An 18,273-nucleotide genomic window follows, 5' to 3' on the forward strand; every position below is an offset into this window, starting at 1 on the left:
TTTAGGGAAGAGAACATAGACTTAACCAGTCATTGCCCAGCCTAACCATGACAGCTTGGAGTAGTAGAAATGACCAATGGCACAGAGACGATTTTGGGAAGGGTATAATGACTCAGTGAGATTTGTATGCTGGTAAACTGAGCACTACGGCATGCGAGGGACGACCTCAAATTTTGCCATTTATGTATGGTATGCTTAGAAATGTTTTGCCATCAAAGAGGGAAGCAAAATGTTAACAAAAGAAACAATGAAACTGCAGTGAACTGGAAAGGCAATCAGCTCGATGTGATTGTAAAACAAGTACACCTGCAAGTGTTCATCCGAAACCATTACAAAAAATCGAATTTATGTACAAAATAAGAAATATGTTTGATACACTAGCATCATTTGCCAGTTAATTATAAAAATAGTTTCCAATTAGTTTGACTTTCTTTCAGTAGGATGTCTAGGACAAGGATCAGAAAGAAAATTGCCCCGACACAAAATGTGACGAATACAGATTTGTGCTTGCGTCACTGTGCAAATTGTGCAGTGCAGATTGGCCTCATACCCATGATTAAAAGTGACAAATACAATATTCTGTGTTCAACTTGCCAAGGGTAATGTACATGAACAACTTCCTCGTTAGCAAAAAGCCCAGAACAAAGTTTCCTCAAGGAATGTTCACCTTCACCTATAAGCCTGTGGGTATCTTGCCCATGAGCACTTTGCACACAGGCCCTGAATTAATGCTCAATTATTAAGATACATTAAAAAGCTATATGAGGTGACAGACTTGATGATAATGGGCAGAGATGACAGACCCAGTAGTAATAGTTACACATTATTTTGATTGGAGATTATACACAAAGCAGAGCCATAATATAATCTTGGAGTAGTCTCAGAGTGATTACTTTAAAACAGTTATCTTTTCCCCCTAGTTGAATGCTTGAGAAGAAAAACTCAAATTCACACTATACAATGTATTCACTAGTCAAAGGACTTTAAAACTCAGCTTTCAAACATTCAGCAAAACAACTCTAAAATGCTTTCTCAAAAGGGCATTCAAGACGCAGTTTCCCAAGATTCAACATTTCAGTTCCCAATTTTTTTTCAACTTATTACGGTCGTCAACATTTTGTTCCCCCAACATGCTGCATTTCAATTCTCAAACGTTTGCGGTGGCAATGTCCCCTGTGTGAGAAACCAGAAGGTGTCTCACCTGCTAGTTCCTGGGGATCTCTTCCCTCAGGTGGCCAGGGCACAGCCATCGCCTTTGGATCCAGACCCTAGGGGTGGACCAGTGCGGGAGGATTACCTGGATGAGGGTCTTCAGGGAGTGGGACACCTGATTGTTAGACGCTGTATCCCACTCCCTGAAACAACTTTACCCCTTCCAACCCAGTAGGATATTTAGGAACTTTACCCATCCCCTTTCCCTTCATGAACACTTTCACACGGACAGCCCGCTTTGGGATAAAACGGACTTAAACCCGAGCATTGTACCTGACATTTCCCACTACTATGGCCAGGCAAGGTCAGGCAATTACTGGTAACCCCTCACGAGTGCACACTGGAAAACTACACAAACGAACAGCGTTTTCCAGACATCAGCTGAACGAGGGGAGAAAGATGGCAAACCAAGAAGGGTGAGCAAGGAGGGCAGCTACCCTTGACCTTTCTGGCAAGAAACCATTACTTTCCAGAATCCTTCTTAATAAAAACCGTAAGGCCAGGAAACCCGACTGAAGAATCCTGCAGTGTGTGTCAGAGTTAACCGGGGCCCTCCTGCATGGCTGACCGAGTCGGGGAGGAGCAGCAGCTGCCATGGTACTGTCCTTGGCTCCATGATCAAAGCAGCGCCAGAGAGTACAACACAGCCGGTGAGTTGGGGAGACCGATGCAAGACCAGTCTGTGTTGAAGTCAAGGTTGCAAGTAGCAACATTGTATAAAGAGCACAAGAACGAAGATTAGTAACGCGTGTGATGAAAAACATGAGGAAAGCTTAATTGCCGATGGATGTTTGAACTTTAACAGAGAAAGATGCATTACCAATGACAGAGTGGTCTGCAACCGCAAGTGTGCTGAATCGAAGGTCTCTGAGGTATCCAGCCAAGAAGTGGCAGAAGCGAAAGTAAAAGATGAGAATGGGAAATGAAGTGAATCCAAGTGGTCCTGTGATGGTTTAAGCAAAATCCATCACCCAATCGAAAAGTCTTTGATTTTCTATACAAAGAAGAACGCTTAGAAAGTGAGATTACATGGTCCGAGCCCAAACAAGGGAGACCATTTGTGAACATTGTGCTTAAGGGGTCCGAGCCCATCCGAGGGAGACCAGTTGTAAACACTGCACTTAAGGGGTCCGAGCCCGAACGAGGGAGATCTGTGGTCCAAGCCTGATCGAGGGAGACCAATTGTGAACATTGTGTCAAAAGGGGGTCCGAGCCTGAAGGAGGGAGACCCATGGTGCACAGAACCCGAGAACTTTGAACTTTATCCTCGTGGAAGAGAAGCCAAGAGTGTGTTGTACCATGCTGAAAACACAGGGAAGGGAAGCCAACTGCTCAACTATCCAGACATATCATTTCTTAAACACTTTATTTTTGCATATATTGTTGTCGCACACCATTTGTATCAAGACATAAGGATTGGCAATAGGTTTATTAGTATAGGCCCTGTTATTTTGACAGAGACTCCACTAGGACTGCGTTATTATCTGATGGTCATAGCTTGCCCCATCCTTAAATTTAGGGTTAAATAGGCGTTCAACCAACCCACTGAAGTTCAATAAACACCCTTGAATTGTGATCACTTGTGTCTGTCTTCACTGTTTGATACCATGCTTTCCTTACACCTTACACCCGTCTGTCTCTGGAGGCGTGGGATGGGTCATCCGAGGGGCTAGATGCTACAACTCGCAACAGAATGCTAGACCAGGAGGCAATATATGGGTAATCCACTGGATTTTCCCACCATATACCAGCACTGTGGCAGGAAACTGTCACAGAGTGGCCACCGACAAGAAGCCTGACCTATCATATGCCACATTATTTAGACAATTGTTGAATTACTCTGTTGTATCCGGACCACCTGACAACAAAAAGAAATGCAAGCGAATACACAACATGGTTTTGTTTAGCTATGGTTTGGTTGTCTGCAGAGCTGAGCAAACAAAGAAAAAGTCAGAGCAGAAGAAGTAGGGAGTAGAAGGGAGCAGGAGGCTTATTGAAGGAAGAGGGCAGAGGGACGAGAGAGAGAGAGGCATGAGGACAGCTTGAGGAACATTTTGTCAGTAGACAAAAGTTGGGGAAAGGAGGTTTGCAGGAGTGAGGAAGTGTAAGGAGTTGGAAAGGAACTGTGTCACATGAGTGGGGAGGATCAAGATGTTGAGAAGGAGTTTGGGGGAAAGAGTGAGGAGGGTGGTGGCACAAGCCTAAATGAAGACTTTGGCAGGAGTTAGAGGATGGCTGAATCTTCCACTTGTGATTGTAATGTGCTAGCATGTTTAATGAGTCTGCCTCTACCTTCTCGGTCTCTTGGCAAGTGGATGGCTCTCAGAGAGATGGCGTGCTCCAAAGCCCATTCCCAAATTTGAAACATCAGACTGCAGAGAACGGGTACTTGGTTCCTCCCTCCTTGTTTATATAAAACATCCATCTAGAGATGGTAGAAAAGCAATCAAAGCTAACAGGATAGCTCTGAGATCTAGGTCTTAAGGTGTGGAAGAACAAGTTACTTACCAACTGCAACGTTCTTTCGACTGGATGTTCCTCCCACGTATTCCTCATCTTATGATAACTCGTTGTCTCCAGCTTCGCTGCTTCGGAAAAAAAATTCTTTCGGCAGAGGGCGCTGTGCTCGAGGTCGTGGCGTCGATTGTCCCATCACGGACTCCGTACTCTGTCGACGTCACCGATAGTATAAATAGCTCAAGCCACGCCCGTTGCTTTAGTTCTGTTTTTTTGATGAAACATATAGGAGGAACACCCAGGCGTGCCCCATAACTGATGCACTCATGAGAGGAAAGTGTAAGAAAACGTAAACTGTACTGTGGGGTAGGATGGGAGGGTCGATGAGGAATACGTGGGAGGAACATCCAGTCGAAAGAACGTTACAGTTGGTAAGTAACTTGTTCTTCGAATGGATTGTGTCCTCCCACGTATTTCTCATCTTATGATAGACTCCCACAATTTTGGAGGCGGGAGTACTAGTTTTAGTTTTCGTGAACAGAATGCAGAACTGCCTTGGCAAATAATGCCTCATTGAAAGAGGCAGTATCCAAGCAGTAATGCTTGACAAAAGTATGCATTGTTTTACAAGTTGCAGCTGCACAAATATCTGCTGCCGGGACTCCGGCCCATCTGGTGGGTCTTTCCCCGCTAATCTGTAGCATTCAATCATGGCTAAGATGATCCAGCGGGTGTAACGCTCACCTGATTCCCACGGAGGCGCTGGTCTTGGCAGGAAGGTGTCTGTGACTCGAAAAGTGATGTGCAGGACTTGATTGGCTTCTGGGGTTGAACCTCTTCTCACTGTGTGTCGAACCCGAAGGGTGAGGTTTCTGTAGGTGAAAGAATATGGGGGTTAAGGGTCTGGGCTGTTGAATGTTCCTCTCCCTCTCCCTCTCTTCCTAGCTTCTCCGTAGAGCCCCCCCCCAGGTCTCGTGCTCACCTTAGATAGGTGAATGCTGGACTCTCCATCTGCGTCCGGTGCAGGGTGCCGTTGCCAGTTCCTTCACTGGTGAAACATAGGCCTCTTGAACTCAGAGGATCGTTACCGTCGTTAACTGCACGAGCGGTGAGTTTCTGGGCACCTTTTTAGTCTTTATAGTCTTTAGGTGCGTGGCACGTTAATATTGAGCAGGACTCTGTATAATGCTTTCCCTTTTGTCTTGCAGGACTCTGGAGACGGAAGATGGAGTGAAGCGCCTGGAAATTAGTAAGTAAATGCTAGCGCTCTAACTGTCTTTTTCCCTTGCTGCTTAGTCCGTGCTGAAGAGACGCTGGAGTATTTGCATGCGTTCTTATTGTGGCGAGCGCGATGGGCGTAAGTAAATACCTGTCTAATGTCTCTTCTTTTGTTTTCACAGGCGGCGGTGCAGCTTGAAGAAATCCGGAATTCGCGGAGTGCCGGTGAGTGATAACAATGCTTTTGTCTTCACAGGCGGTGGTGCAGCATGAAGAAATCCGGAATTCGCGGAGTGCCGGTAAGTAATCACAATGCTTTTGTCTTCACAGGCGGAGATGCAGCGTGAAGAACTGGCCGCAGCCGATGGATCAGGTGAGTAAGCACTGCGTGTAAAGGTTGCCTTGCTAACCTGTTGTTTCTTTTCCTTGCAGGTGCTGTTGTCGACTGGATACAGGAATGGTAAGTATAATTCTTGCAGGTTCAGGATCGAAAGAAGAAAGGCCGGAATAGACTCGGTGAGCGTTCTGCTGCAGATGCAGAATAACGCGAAGCACGTTTCATCTATCGGGTGTGGTTTAAATAGCCTTGGAGTGATGAGGCGTCTTCCTCCACGGCCCCGCCTAGGTAAGAAAAGAGTTCCAGTTCCAGAAGTGTTCCAGTGCTGTATCCAGGGAGTGGAGCTTGCCCCACCCAGGTAAGAAAGTAGTTCCTGTTCACAGAGGACTTCTAAGTGGCTGGTAAGTAAGCAGCATGGTCTGCTGCAGGTAAGTCCACCCAAGCATCTTTATCCATAATATGAGCCCGGCGCTTCCAGTGCCGGGACCGATGACTGTGATGAGCCTGGTGCCACCGGCGCCAGGACGAGGCCCAAAAGGTCCCAGTGGGGACCGGCTGGTGCCTAAGATAACGATTAGGGGCCTGCTTCCAAGGATGTTGGGTAGTTCCTGACTCCTTGGGAGCAGTGATCATGACAGCACCCCCCCTCAAGGCCCCTCCCAAGCGTGTCTTCTCCGGGGGTTTTGGCTTGTCGGGGTGATTCAAATGGAATTTCTTGACCAGACGAGGTGTGTGGACATGTTCTGAGGGTTCCCAAGACCTTTCCTGGGGGCCGTATCCTTTCCAATCAACCAGGTAATATAATTTAGATTTGGAGATTTTGGAGTCTAGGATGTTCTTTACTTCGAACTCAATTTCTCCATCTACTAAAACAGGTTCTGGAAGTTCGGTCAATCGGGTTCCTGGTTGTACTGGTTTTAGTAAGGAGACATGGAATACTGGATGTATTTTCATATGCGAAGGCAATTCCAATTTAACAGCCACTGGATTAATTATGGCAGAGATAAGATAGGGTCCAAGGTATCTCGGGTTAAAAGTGCGGGGTCCTTTTAGAGGTAGGTGCTTAGTGGATAACCAGACCTGCTCTCCCACTGCGTAGTGAGGGGCCTCTTTACGGTGCTGATCTGCTCCTTTCTTGAATTGAGCTTTAGCTCTTTGCAGATGGTCAGTGGCTTCCTTAAAAGCACAAGTGATCTCCGAGTGCAAGTGATCCACAGCAGGTGCCTCAAATTCTTGGGGAGGATCCAGGTTAGAGGTTCTAGGATGGTGTCCATATAATAAGAAGAAGGGAGTCTTTCCGGTTCCAGAATGAGTCGAATTGTTATAAGCGTATTCAGCAATCCAAAGAATGTCCTTCCAAGGGTTTTCAGTTTCTTGGAGCATGCAACGTAGATATTGCTCTAGAGTTTGATTTGTCCTCTCGGTTTGTCCGTCAGTCTGGGGATGATGACTGGTAGAAAGTCTCACATCAATTTGGGCTAAACGACAGCAACTTCGCCAAAAGTGGGAGATGAATTGACTTCCCCTATTGGAAACCAAAACCGAGGGAAACCCGTGTAACCGAACGATGTTTTCTAAGAATTCTCGGGCCAATACTGAAGCTGAAGGTAGGCCCTTCAGGGGAATCAAGTGAGCCATCTTGGAGAATAGATCCACGACTACTAAAATGGTATTGTACCCTGAGCATGGAGGTAAGTCCGTGATGAAATCCATGGACAGGGTATGCCATGGACAGGGAGGGATGTCTAGTGGGTGTAAGAGGCCGGCTGGTTTCTCCTTCAGACTTTTATTTTGAGCGCATACACCGCAAGAGATTACAAAGTCTCTAATATCCTTTTTCCATGATGGCCACCAGAAATGTCTTTTGACCTTTTCCATGGTTTTGGTTATGCCAGGGTGACCCTCCATTAGTGAATCGTGATAACAGGAGATTACCTGTCTTTGTATCTTCTCACTGGGCAAGTATAATCGTCCTCGGAAAAAAGGTAGATCTTGATCCACTGAAAATTCTTTTCCCCTTAATTGCCAGTTCTGTAAGTCGGCCGGAGTTAGAAGGGATTTGACTGTGGTCTTGATGTCTTCAAAGGATTGAGCGCTGACCAAACCCAAAATCCTTTGTTCAGGGATTATGGGTATTGGTTCTGGATTGGTCAAATGTTCATCTATTCCCATCCGGGAAAGGGCATCTGCTTTTCCATTTTTACTGCCAGGTCGATAAGTAATTATAAAGTCAAATTCCGCCAAAAACAGAGCCCAGCGAAGCTGCCTGGAAGACTGAGCTTTGGCCGTCTTCAGATACTGTAAGTTGCGGTGATCAGTCATTACGGTGACTGTGTGTCTGGCTCCCAAAAGATAATGCCGCCAGGCTTTAAAGGCCGATCTGATAGCTAAAAGTTCCTTGTCTGTAATTGAATAGTTGATCTTGGGAGCCGAGAATTTGCGGGACCAAAAGGCTATAGGATGTAATTGATGTGTGACCGGATCTCTTTGTGATAAAACTGCCCCCATAGCAAGACTTGAAGCATCTGTTTCTACGATGTAGGGGAGTTCTGGACGAGGATGTTTAAGAACAGGTGCAGAAATGAATTTAGTTTTTAAGTTCCGAAAGGCTTGTTCCGCCTCAGTAGAAAACTCAAAACGTTTGTTTTTCTTTAACAGAGCAGTGATGGGCTGGACTACTCGAGAGAATTCAGGAATGAATCTGCGGTAAAAATTAGCGAAGCCTAACATGCTTTGGACTCCCTTTATAGAGGTTGGTGAAGGCCACTTGATATTTGCATCGACTTTCTTTGAATCCATATGAACTCCATTGGGTGACAATATGAATCCCATGAACTCAACTTCCGTTACGTTAAAAACGCATTTTTCGAGTTTAGCAAAAAGGTTATGTTGACGTAGTCTCTTGAGGACCTCTCTAACATGTTTCCGATGTTCTTCTTTAGATGATGAATAGACGAGGATGTCATCAATGTAGACAACAACACACACATCTATGAGTTCTCTAAGGACATCATTCATTAAGTACTGGAAGGCGGCAGGAGCGTTGCAAAGTCCAAAGGGCATAACTTGATATTCAAACAGCCCATACTTGGTGCGGAAGGCCGTCTTCCATTCATCGCCCTCTTTTATTCGTACCAAGTGGTAGGCTCCTCCGAGATCCAACTTTGTATATATACATGCGTCTTTGACTTGATCCAGGAGTTCAGGGATCAAAGGTAACGGGTATCTGTTTTTAACAGTGATTTGATTCAGGGCGCGGTAATCTATACAAGTCCTAAGGTCTCCTTCCTTTTTCGGAACGAAGAACAAAGCCGAGGAAGCTGGAGATTTTGAAGGACGGATAAACCCGTTGGCTAGGTATTGGTCCAGATATTGTCTGAGGTGAACATTCTCTGGCTCGGTGAGGGCATAAATCCTACTGCAAGGAGGAGTTGTTCCGGGTATCAGATCTATTTGACAGTCGTACGACCTATGAGGAGGCAGGGTGTTAGCTTGATCCTTCCGAAAGACGTCTTGGAATTCCTGGTATTCGGGAGGTAATTTGGGAACCTCAGAAGAGATTGCTGCCAGTGAAACATCAGGCCGAGGATAACAAGTGGTAAAACATTCTGGAAACTGAACCGTCTTTGCTCGCCAATCGATCTGAGGATTGTGCTTCTCTAACCAAGGAATTCCCAGAATGATCTGGAACTGAGGGGCCTTGATCACATCGAACACGATTTTCTCCCGGTGTCCATCTTGGCTCACTAGCGTCACTTCTTGGGTGGCGTGCGTTACTGGTCCGGAGGCTATCTCCGTGCCATCCACTGTAGTAATGACGTCTTTTACTGCCTTAGGGACAAGGGGTAGGTTCATCCTTGATACCATTTCACGGTCCACATAATTACCGATTGCTCCGCTGTCGATGTAAGCTTCAATTGCATGCAAACGATCCGGACGATCAGGACTAATGAGGACCATGGGCACCACCAAATGCGAGGTCACGGGACAGATCTTAACGCTCGGCAAGAGGACCTCTACACTTGTCGGGCTAGGTCGTTTCCCTGCTCAGAATTTGTGGTACAGGTATCTGCGGCTCCTACAGCCTTCTTAGCTGGTTTTACTGGACAGTCTCGAAGAAAGTGCCCTGAGTTTCCGCAATAGAGGCATAATTGCAGCTGTCTTCTTCTTTCCCGCTCCTTTTGGGTTAAAGGTCCTCTCATGCCCCCTATTTGCATGGGTTCCACAATGTCAGCTCCCCTAGTAGAGGTCTGTGGTTTAGAAAACACTCGGGTATCAAATTTGGAACGATCAGCCTTCCTGTTCTGTAATCTGTGGTCCAATTGGACAACTAAGTCAATATAGTCTGAGCATTCTTGCGGAGGATTCACAACTTGAGCTAACACATCCTTGAGCTCTCCACGCAAGCCTCGGTAGAAAAGCGTTATTCTCTTATCCTCGGGCCATTGGGTTTCCACTAAAAGTCTGTTAAATGAGGCTATATAAGTCAAGAGGTCTTGATTACCCTGTCGTAATGAAAGAAGTTCATTGTCCAAGGCCTGCCCTTGTGTATGTCTTGCGAACAGTTTCTCCATGCTGGACTGGAAGGCCTGGAAATCATGTAAAACCGGATCATCCTGGTTGACTAAAGGGATCGACCAATCTGCTGCGCTGCCACTGAGATAAGAAAGCACGAAAGCCACCTTGGTCTGATCTGTTGGGAATGCAGCTGGTCGACATAAGAAGTGTAGGCGGCACTGGTTGATGAACACTGCAAATTTCTTTGGGTCACCAGAAAAGCGCTCGGGCGGAGCCAATGGCACATTACCGGGTAGATTGATTTGCACTGGATTTAAAGATGATGCAGAAGGATAACTTCCTCCTGGAGCGGGCAAAGGTGTCTGTCCTGCCTGCGTTTGTAGCACTTGCCTAGCGAGGTCCTCTGTTCGCTCCTTGGAAATTATCAGCTCTCTTCTTAGAGAGTTTGTTTCCTGACGAGCAGCATGTACTTCTGCTCTTAATTCCCCGAGCAACTGGGCTAATTGATCAGTGTCTGAGGTTTCCATTGCGCCTGGGTAGGAGTTTTGCGGTGGGCTTCGCGTTCTGTAACGTTCACCTGATTCCCACGGAGGCGCTGGTCTTGGCAGGAAGGTGTCTGTGACTCGAAAAGTGATGTGCAGGACTCGATTGGCTTCTGGGGTTGAACCTCTTCTCACTGTGTGTCGAACCCGAAGGGTGAGGTTTCTGTAGGTGAAAGAATATGGGGGTTAAGGGTCTGGGCTGTTGAATGTTCCTCTCCCTCTCCCTCTCTTCCTAGCTTCTCCGTAGAGCCCCCCCCCAGGTCTCGTGCTCACCTTAGATAGGTCAATGCTGGACTCTCCATCTGCGTCTGGTGCAGGGTGCCGTTGCCAGTTCCTTCACTGGTGAAACATAGGCCTCTTGAACTCAGAGGATCGTTACCGTCGTTAACTGCACGAGCGGTGAGTTTCTGGGCACCTTTTTAGTCTTTATAGTCTTTAGGTGCGTGGCACGTTAATATTGAGCAGGACTCTGTATAATGCTTTCCCTTTTGTCTTGCAGGACTCTGGAGACAGAAGATGGAGTGAAGCGCCTGGAAATGAGTAAGTAAATGCTAGCGCTCTAACTGTCTTTTTCCCTTGCTGCTTAGTCCGTGCTGAAGAGACGCTGGAGTATTTGCATGCGTTCTTATTGTGGCGAGCGCGATGGGCGTAAGTAAATACCTGTCTAATGTCTCTTCTTTTGTTTTCACAGGCGGCGGTGCAGCTTGAAGAAATCCGGAATTCGCGGAGTGCCGGTGAGTGATAACAATGCTTTTGTCTTCACAGGCGGTGGTGCAGCGTGAAGAAATCCGGAATTCGCGGAGTGCCGGTAAGTAATCACAATGCTTTTGTCTTCACAGGCGGAGATGCAGCGTGAAGAACTGGCCGCAGCCGATGGATCAGGTGAGTAAGCACTGCGTGTAAAGGTTGCCTTGCTAACCTGTTGTTTCTTTTCCTTGCAGGTGCTGTTGTCGACTGGATACAGGAATGGTAAGTATAATTCTTGCAGGTTCAGGATCGAAAGAAGAAAGGCCGGAACAGACTCGGTGAGCGTTCTGCTGCAGATGCAGAATAACGCGAAGCACGTTTCATCTATCGGGTGTGGTTTAAATAGCCTTGGAGTGATGAGGCGTCTTCCTCCACGGCCCCGCCTAGGTAAGAAAAGAGTTCCAGTTCCATAAGTGTTCCAGTGCTGTATCCAGGGAGTGGAGCTTGCCCCACCCAGGTAAGAAAGTAGTTCCTGTTCACAGAGGACTTCTAAGTGGCTGGTAAGTAAGCAGCATGGTCTGCTGCAGGTAAGTCCACCCAAGCATCTTTATCCATCTTTATCGCTTCCAGTGCCGGGACCGATGACTGTGATGAGCCTGGTGCCACCGGCGCCAGGACGAGGCCCAAAAGGTCCCAGTGGGGACCGGCTGGTGCCTAAGATAACGATTAGGGGCCTGCTTCCAAGGATGTTGGGTAGTTCCTGACTCCTTGGGAGCAGTGATCATGACAGCGGGATATGGTCTGTTTTGTTACAGATAAGCCTAGTTTATGACCAGTATAACCCACGAATAGTTGGTCATCTTGTCGCAATTTAGACATCCTTGAGATGTAAAAACTAAGAGCCCTCTTGGGATCTAGTCTGTGCAGTCTCTCCTCTTCCTTGCCCAAATGAGGAGGATAAAAAGTTGGTAGTACTATTTTTTGTGACAAACCAAAGTCCAAAACTACCTTTGGTAACAATGAACATTTAACTTTAAGGACTACCTTATCCTTATAAAAAATAGTATATGGTGATCTGCATGAGAGAGCCTGAAGTTCACTAACCCTGCGGGCTGATGATAGGGCCACAAGAAGGACCGTTTTTAGTTTTAAAAGCCTCAATGGACATGAGTGCAGAGGCTCAAAAGGTATGCAAGTCAAGAATTTTAATACTAAATTTAAGTCCTAAGTTGGAACATGAAAAGGTATCGGAGGGTATACGTTAGTAGGTCCTTTTAAGAATTGAATTATTAGTGGTATTTTGAAATATGAAACCTCTTCCGAGGTGCGCTTGAAAATTGACAGCGCAGCAAGGTATCCTTTGATTGTTCCTATCTGGAGCCCCAGATTGGCTAGATGTAATAGAAAAGAGAGCACTACTGGAGTGTCACATTAAAAAGGGTCCACATCCTTATCTTTGCACCAGTTACTAAACCTGTTCCAGCGACATTGATACAAAGATTTTGTTGCTGGCCTTCTGGCCGAAAGCAAGACTTCCATTACGTCATCCGGAAGATCCCAATACTTGTATCTCAACCTCTCAGAAACCATGCGTGAAGGTTGAGTGTCTTGACCTCTGGATGGAGAACCCGACCTTCCTCTTGCGAGAGAAGATCCTCTCTTTGCAGAAGACGTATTGGAGGGCAGATGGACATGTCTAGAAGGTCCGGGTACCACGTCCTCCTGGCCCAATCTGGGGCAATTAGGATCATGGGTTTCCTGAACTTTCTCAACCTCCTGATTACTTGAGGAATCACAGGGACTTGGGGAAACGCATACAGCCGCGGAAACTTCCACTCCACTATGAATGCGTCTCCTAGAGCTCCTCTTTGAGGAAATTCCCTTGAGCAGTACTGATAGCACTTCCGGTTGATCGCGTTGGCGAACAGATCCACTTGAGGGGTTCCCAAAGGGCGAAGATCTCCAGAAGGACTTCCTGAGCCAACTCCCACTCGTGGGAGACTGAACTCTGCCTGCTCAGAGCGTCTGCTGCGTGTTCTTCTCTCCGGCTAGGTGAATTGCCGATAGAGAGATTCCTTCTTTCATTGCCCAGAACCAGAGCTGCATTGCCTCTCTGCACAGTGGTAGTGACCCTACACCTCCTCTCTTGTTGAGGTAGTACATTTCCACTGTATTGTCCATCATTATCAGGACATTCTTTCCCTGTACAGAGGGCAGAAAGGCCTTCAGCGCTAGTCTGATTGCCCTCAGCTCCAAAAGGTTGATGTGTAGTTTGGACTCCGATGGAGACCAACGACCGCTGATTGTCAGATCGTTGGTGTGTGCTCCCCACCCTGTGAGTGAGGCGTCCGTCACTACTTTTATCTCCGGCCATGGTTGCCAAAAAGACTCTCCTTTGAGAATGTTGTAGTTGCAAGCCCACCATAGAAGATCCTGAGCAACTGCGCTCGGGACTTGCAGAAGATCCGACATATTCCCTGAGAACTGGGACCACTGAGTTCTGAGTACCCATTGAAGGGATCTCATTCTCAACCCAGCCTGTGGTACTAGGAAAATGCAGGATGCCATGAGGCCAGCAACCTGAGAAAATCGAAGCCGGTAGACGTTGGGCATTCTGGAATTTTGTTACCATCTGCTGGATGTGGAGAGCTCTCACTTCGGGAGGCGAGGCTTTTCCCGAGGAAGTGTCCAAGACTGCTCCGATAAACTGGAGCTTCTGGGATGGTATCATGTGGGACTTCTTGAAATTGAGGGAGAAGCACAATTTGTGGAGGAAGTGGCAGGTGATCGAAAGATGTTCCTGAGATTGTTCTGGAGAACTTGCTCTGATCAACCAGTCGTCCAGGTAGGGATATATGTGAATACCTCCTCTCCTGAGACTCCCTGCCACAACCGCCACCAGTTTGGTGAAAACCCTTGGGGCGGAGGTCAACCCGAATGGCAGAACTCGAAACTGATAATGAGAATTGCCAATTGCGACCTCAGGTACTTTCTGTGCTTTGGATGGATTGGCACATGAAAGTAAGCATCCTGAAGGTCCAATGATACCAACCAATCTTGGAGTTGGAGAGCCTGAAGGATCTGAGAAAGAGTCACCATCTTGAACTTGTCCTTCCTGAGGAACTTGTTCAAGTTTCTCAAGTCCAAGATGGGTCTCAGTCCTCTGTCCTTTTTTGGAATGATAAAATATGGGGAGTACCAACCCCTGTTCCTCTCCGCTACAGGTACCAGTTCTATGGCACCTTTCTCTAGCAGGGTTAAAATTTCCTGCAACAGGAGCGGATCTGGAGTTTTGACGGAGTTGGCTCCCGGTGGATGATTCTGAGGCCTTTTTAGGAAGGGGAGACAGTAACCTTGGGCTACTGTTTCCAGTGCCAAAGTATCTAAGGTAATGCCCCGCCATTACTTCAAATCCTGAGAGATCCTGCCTCCCACTGGTGTTTTGTGTAACAAGGTGTCAGAGGGATTTGGAGGTGGCTGCAGGAGTGGCTGAGGGTACAGATGCCGCTCCTGAGGCTGATTTTGCACCTCTTCCTCGTGCTCCACGAGGGAAGTTTCTTTTGCCCCTTTGAGAAGCCTGTCCTCTTCCTCTACCAAAAGAGGAGTAGAATCGAAAAGAACGACGCCTCCAGGAAGATGAGCCGGAATAGGGTTTTAGAGGCTGGCGCATAGAGGCGCTAAGCGATTTAGCTGCCGCTTTCGAGGTCTGAAGTTTTTCTAGGCTTTCATCAGCCTTGCTGTCAAACAGCCTCGAGCCATCAATGGGCATGTTAAGGAGTCTGGCTTGCACATCTGGTGCAAACCCCGACTTCCTCAACCACGCAAATCTGTGTAGCACAACGCTTGCAGCCATGGACCTGCTGATACTATCAGCAGTATCGAGTCCAGACTGGAGACATTCCCCCATTGCCTCCTTCCCGTCTTTGACTATATCAGGAAGCCTTCCCTTTCCTCGCCTTCCGGAATATGATCAGCCGCCGCCGAAATACACTCCCACAGGGTATGGGTAAACCTGGCCAGGGTACAGGTGACATTTGTCGATTTAAGGGCTATACTGCCTGAAGTGAAAACTTTACGTGCCCATGCATCAACTTTTTTTATCCTCTCTATCTGGAGGAATAGTGGGATATGCAGTCTGTCTTGATGTAGATGCTTCCTGAATTACTAGACTTTCTGGAGTCGGATGCTTATTTAAGTATTCAGGATCCGTTCCAGCTGGTCTATATTTATTTGGAAAAGTGCTATCTGCAGCAGCAACACTCTCAGGTCTATCCCAGTTTTTCTCCACCGTCCTCTGAAGAGCCCTGTGAAAGGGGAGAACTGGATCTTTTTGAGGCCCTCTGACAATTACATCCGTCATGTCATCCTGTTCAAAAATGGGTGAAGTGTTACCCCAACCCATATATTCTATTACTCTGGTCATAAGACCCCTATACCCAGCATCTGTATGCTCTGCAGGATCAGGTCTGGCAAACTCTAATTCTGGGGAGGCGTCAATTTCACTGGCAGAATGTAGAGTATCACTCAGGTCTCTCATTCTAGATTACTGGTCAATAAGTTCCTCAGGAACTTGCTTTGTGCCATAAGAGACTCCAAAAGGAGTAACTTTGTCTTCTTCTGAGCCAGATTCCTCATAAATTGAGGACATAGACTAAAAAAAAATGTCTGACCAGGGCAAAGGAGTGAATCTCCTTTCTTCTTCTACCATACGCGTCGAAGGGATTGATAAATCCTTCAAAGTTGTCGAAGGAGTCTTCGATAACTTCGAAGATGACTTCGACACGGGCATCGAGGATGTTTTTGGTTTTGGTGCTGAAACGGTTGACGCCGACAGCGTCGATGAAGTCGTCGAAGCCTTCGATGAAGTCGTCGAAGCCTTCGACGACGTGTTTCTTGTATGGCACCGGAGAAGTGCTCGACTCTCTAAGAGTCTTCGACGGCTTGGCGTCGACGAGTTTTTTTAGTATCCTCGAAAATACTGGTTTTTACCATTGTAGTCTTGGACTTCCCTTTGTCGTCCAATGGAGCGACCTTAGGGGTATGGCTTTTTCGAGGTTCTTTCGAGAGGGTCGGACCGCGTTCTCGAAAACCTCCATCATCTTTTTACGGAATTCTTCCCATTTACTGGAAGAATCCGATTTTGTCGGACATCGAATTTATTCGGTCGGCTCTGAAGAAGAAGATGATGATGAGGGAGATCTATGTCTCCTCTTCATTTTTTTAGACGATGACGAAGAGTGTCTCGATCCACTCCTAAATCGAGATCTCTTGGAGTGCCTATGGTGATCCGATTTCTTCGAATCAGTCGCTTTCTTATGTTTTTTTGACGTAGCCTTCTTAGTGGCTTCACTCCCCACCGACATTTTACCTCTCCTCTCACGAAGAGCTTTCTCGGTCATGGATTGGCAGGAACCGCAGTCGTCGGTTTGGTGACTGGAACCGAGACACCAGAGACAAACCCGGTGGGGATCCGTGATCGACATTTTTGATCCACAATCTACACACTTCTTGAACCCAGTCTTGGGTGTCGAAGGAGTCGAAGATGACGACATTTTCTTCCCAGAAAATCTGAAGCGCGCTGTTCTCGATAGCGAAGCGATCAGAAAAACGGAACTGAAGCAACGGGCGCGGCTCGAGCTATTTATACTATCGGTGACGTCGACAGAGTACGGAGTCCATCAAGGGACAATCGACGCCACGACCTCGAGCACAGTGCCCTCTGCCGAGAGATTTTTTTTTCCGAAGCAGCGAAGCTGGAGACAACGAGTTATCATAAGATGAGGAATACGTGGGAGGACACAATCCATTCGAAATAGGACTTTGACACAGTGGTGCTTTGCTGGTTGGCAAAGACTTATTACACAGCTAAAAGAAAAGAAAACCCTATCTTGGCCTCTCTCTAAGAGGAATTTCCCTGCCTCAACTAAAATGTTAATGGGTCAGTCACTATATCTAAAATAAAAGTACACAGTTCTATGTCAGAATCCTATCTCTTTTCCTCACACTATAAGCTAAACTAAAGAAGTAGAAGACTTTCTTGGTCCAAATGCATGGCACTTTTCTTCTGAACAGGGGACGGAAGCAAAAAGTTCTCCAAAATAAAGTTCAGTTCCACTCATGCTTATGTGGTAGTCTGTTGGGAGAATGTCTCCTTTCCCCTGGTCTTTTCAGTCTTATATAGCAGTTCGACAACAATGGCGGCTCCGCAGTGATGGGTCCCAGACCCTGTTCACCAAACTCTCTGCCAGGTAAGGAGCTTTCCTACTACTTCCTTCTGTGTCCTGCATTCCCTTTCTCTCACGCGTTCTTCGTGCTCTGAGGCAGCCCCGCGGTGAGGAAGGCTGGGCGGTTGGAGTCTCCCTTCACAGCTGCATGATTCGAGGGCTACCATCCGCTTCCCCTCTGTTTTTACAGCTCTCTTTCTGGTCCGTTGTCTGCAAACCATGCAGGGACGTCGCCTCCTGCTTATCCGTATGGTTTCCTTCATCTTGTCCCAAGCCGGGCAGCCTTCTCGCTCTTGGCTCCTACTGGGAGGATCTACCTCTCTCGGTAGCCCTTCCTTCCTTTTTATAGTCGTCAGACTTACTTGGTCCTTGTTGTCTAGACCGCTGATGTTGGTTCCGTGATCTATGTGGTGGGGCTCTGCAGATCCTCCTCGTCTCAGTGGTAAAGGGTCTTATCTCTCTTACCTCCTCTCTACTCTTCCTCGTCTCAGTGGTCACTACTTCCGATGTTGTAAAGAAGCACATGGGAGAGGATGGCATGGATAGAGAGAGGGTGGAGAAGAGGTTTGTGTGTTTTTCAGGGTTTTCTCTCACTTGTGCCTTGATGGAGGTCCTGGTGTTGTGGAGATAGGGCCTGTCCGTTCTAGTAGCCAGGACTCCCTAATGGAAACAGAGTGCTGGCCTCCGGAAAGGCCAGACCCAAGAAAATAAAAAGTGAATAACCTCATGGGTATCTGGATCCAGGCGTTTGACGGATGTGGTCAGTGCTTTAGAAAACCTGGTGGCTGTGTATGGATCCAGGCGCTTGAATGATGGAGACAGCACAGCAGATGCTGGAGCCATGTGGATGCTAGAAAAAGCTGCTGAGGCAGAAAGGTTAAGGCAGCGGAAGATAGCGCTGAGAGCGTACAAACAAGAGTAATGGCAGAAAGAGGATTCACAAAAGAGGGTCAGAAACAGGGAAACTATGCAGCAGGAAACGAAGAAGAGTTTAACAAAGAAGGAGCGTTAGGCGCAACAAAGTTGCAACACAGCGAGCCGCAGAACGCAGGGCTTTTTCTCATTTGAATGTCTGAAA

General features: G+C 47.2%; 1 protein-coding gene across 3 annotated transcripts in view; it reads right to left on the reverse strand.

The window, feature by feature from the left end:
• The window catches only part of PNPLA7 (patatin like phospholipase domain containing 7), a 2,986,886-nt gene that overhangs the window by 2,356,210 nt on the left and 612,403 nt on the right, over positions 1–18,273 (reverse strand). The gene's annotated exons all lie outside the window — the stretch shown is intronic.

Source organism: Ambystoma mexicanum, chromosome 8 (assembly GCF_040938575.1).
Source record: "Ambystoma mexicanum isolate Mex_15411 chromosome 8, UKY_AmexF1_1, whole genome shotgun sequence".
Lineage (NCBI taxonomy): Eukaryota > Metazoa > Chordata > Amphibia > Caudata > Ambystomatidae > Ambystoma > Ambystoma mexicanum.